Source organism: Muntiacus reevesi, chromosome 14 (assembly GCF_963930625.1).
Source record: "Muntiacus reevesi chromosome 14, mMunRee1.1, whole genome shotgun sequence".
NCBI classification, from domain to species: domain Eukaryota; kingdom Metazoa; phylum Chordata; class Mammalia; order Artiodactyla; family Cervidae; genus Muntiacus; species Muntiacus reevesi.
Genome location: NC_089262.1, coordinates 44,947,326 through 44,950,770, shown reverse-complemented (window position 1 = coordinate 44,950,770; position 3,445 = coordinate 44,947,326).

Below are 3,445 nucleotides of genomic sequence, written 5' to 3'. Positions count from 1 at the left end.
CTGATGCTGGGAAAGACTGAGGGCAAGAGAATAAGAAGGTGACAGTAGATGAGATAGCTGGATGGCATCAGTGACTCAATGGACATGAGTTTGAGTAAACTCCAGGAGATATGAAGGACCCAAAAACCTGGAATGCTGCAGTTCATGGAGTCGAAAAGAGTCCTACACGACTTAGTGACTAAACAACAACAACATACAAAAGGCAGATTCCAGTGAAGAGAGCCCAGTCAACTCAGCTGAGTTGACTGGCATGGGCCACTCAGGCATAGAGAGACCAATCCCAGTGTCCAGTAAGAGTCAGAGATAAGGAGAACAACTTCAGCAAAGTACCACCCTTAAGAACTAGCTGGTGAAAGTGTGAGTGTTGGTTGTTCAGTTGTGTCCAACTCTTTGCAATCCCATAGACTGTAGCCCACCAGGTTCCTCCGTCCATGGAATTCTCCAGGCAAGAATACTGGAGTGGGTAGCCATTCCCTTTTCCAGGGGATCTTCCTGACCCAGAAACTGAACCCAGGTCTCCTCCATTGCAGGCAGATTCGTTACTGTCCAGAGTCACATTAATTTAGACAAACCACACATGAGGCCAAGGAAAATAGGTCCACCATAAGGGCAGGGCTTATGGGGTGACAGTCATAAAGAACTACTAAAAGGAGTAAAGAAAGAGATTTTAAAGTTAGGTTTGAATAGCCTGATATTCAGGTTGTGGACTTCTGAGGCCATATAGAAAGGGAATTGCTATATAACTGTATTCATGGGTATGGCAGCTAACAAGTAAAATTCAATCTAATGTAGAGACCTCACCTACCTGGAAAACACTAAGAGATATAATCTAGGAGTAAATTGGAATTTTACTGGAGTAAACAATGGTACCAAATTAAAATTCTATCCAGTCAAGAATCCCAACAACTAGGTCAAGACAAAGTCACACAACTAGTCAGTAGTAGAGCTTTAGACTAGGATCTGTAGAAGAAGGAATCAGTGCTGTGTATATGCATTTGTTCCTAGTTTTGCAACATCAATTCTCTGGATATATTTTCCCCTCAGTTTTCTAGTTGATATGTTTGTAAAAGATTCTATTCTGGCCTCTAGATAACAAAAGAGAAAAGGATCAGGTGAGTGTGGCAACTGTGGTCCAGTGGGGGTATCTGGACCCTCTAAAGTAAAAGCCAGACAGAATCAGGATTGTCTGTCCATGTCCATCCGTTGGGTTTTCCTATGTGAACAAAAAGAAAATGTCTGCTATTTCAGAAAACAAGGAGTGTTGTGCCATCAAGCCATCAGCTACTACAGCCCCACCCCAACTGCCTTACTCCCCACCTCAGTGTACCCTGAAGGGAGTTTAGAACGGAGAAAAAACGATACTGGCCCTAGATGGTTAAGATGCCTATCAAAGGAATAATTTCAATGAGCCCAAACTCTTGCATCTTCCCATACACAGAAACAGAGAAGGAAATGAAAACCCACTCCAGTACTCTTGCCTGGAGAATCCCATGGACAGAGGAGCCTGGTAGGCCACAATCCATGGGGTTGCAAGAGTCAGACACAACTTAGCGACTAAAGGGAGAGAGAGAGATACACAGAAAAGCACTAAAATTATTCATTTGAGATATGTGTTCTTTTGTAATTAGCAGTCATCTTTTTATAAATTAGACTACATGTTTTTCTACAAAGCAAAAACTCCTGGCTCTTTCCAAACTTCTTTAGAACAATTCCTCAGAGCTATCTGAGAGGCTGTTTCTGGGCCATAGACCTCAGGAACATCCCTGAGTAAAACGTAATTCTCAATTTCTCGGCTGTGCCTTTCTTTCAGTTGACACCTTTTAGTAGGCCAATTTCATATATTCAAAAGCTGTATGGATTTTGGCATACAGTCATTATGAGATAAAGTGTTCTAAAACAAATGATCAATATCCTACACTAAAAGGTCACAGGGGTTACTTAATTTCTATGTACAAGAATTTAGAGACTGGTAGAGACCCACATATTTCACATTTAATTGTAAAATAGAATGATTAATTTACCTCAAACCACAGTCAGTTGAGAGCTATTAAGCAAGTCCAATTTTGCTCGGTTACACAAGGCCTTTCCTTTTCTCAGCTAGGTAATATTATATCCCTCATCCTAAGTCCCTGTGGACAAAGGTGTAAGGGGAGTGCTAATACTGGTGGGCAAAGCCCAGCACCTCTGGAAGGGAAGAGGGTTGAGAGGGATTGGGGAGGGAGATGAAATATAGCACAAAAAGGGGAAAACCGAGCAGCATAACTTAAGATGAGTTGATCTGCCATGTGTGCTCAGTCATGTCTGACTCTTTGCAACCTCATTGACTATAGCCCACCAGGCTCCTCTGTCCATGGGATTCTCCAGGCAAGAATACTGGACTGGGTTACCATTCCCTTTTCTAAGGGATCTTCCCAACCCAGGGATCAGATCAATCCCTGGTCTGCATTAAAGGATGACTTTTTACTGTCTGAGCCACCAGGGAAGCCCCTAGAGTTGGTCTGGGGAGTGGAGTTGGCGGGGGGCGGGGGGAGGCAGAAATCTTCATAGGAAAGAAGAAAATAAAAGGGTGTGAGTGAAGAGAAATGATAGTAGAGGAAAATGGGAGGGTGCAGGGCAACACTCTATATACAGAAGAGATGGGACATTTGGGGATATAGAAAGTAGCTTTGCCCTTCTGTCTATGGTTTTGAACTGTAAAAGTTTGTGCTAAGGTAGAAAGAAATTTTCCTTTGCATCTTTAACATGAGTATCTTAACATATCTAAATAAATGCCAACACACTAAATGTCCAAAACCTAAGGTTAGTTGGCTTCAGGAAATCACTTCGGAGTGAGAGTTGTATGTCATTGTACACGAAACATCCTGAAACGCTTAACTAAGTGAAGAATGCTACATCCATTTGAAGGGAAACTCGAAGGCTATTAAAAATCATGATCTTCATGAATATTTAATGATTTGGGGGGAAATGCCATGACACAATGTTATGTGATGGGACACAGACAATATATGTGGGCTGCACTGCTTTCTTTTACTGAGCTTACAAAGAAAGCTTATAGACCAGCCTCCCTTGGGTTAGGTTGGGATATGATTAGATATCTCATCAGTGGAAATGTGAGCAAAAATGATGCATCACATTCTAGTCTCAAGCAGTAAAAAAACCACTGCAAATTTGTTAAGCTCACTCTCCTAAACACATGGCTGGAAGCACAGAGCTCCAAAGATGGTGACTGGCAAAGCAGAAGCAGCTCTGATCAATCCATCTGTACTATACTGTTGGAGGAAAGCTGACCAGAACAGCTGCCTGATCTGCAAGGACTATGCTAAAAGCAAGAAACTAGGCTTTTTTCTGTTAAGTCATTTAGAGCAGATTTAGTTGTTAGGACAATGAATACACTAGGATACCAAGCTATATATACATTACTTTGTCAACAAAGGTCCATCTAGTC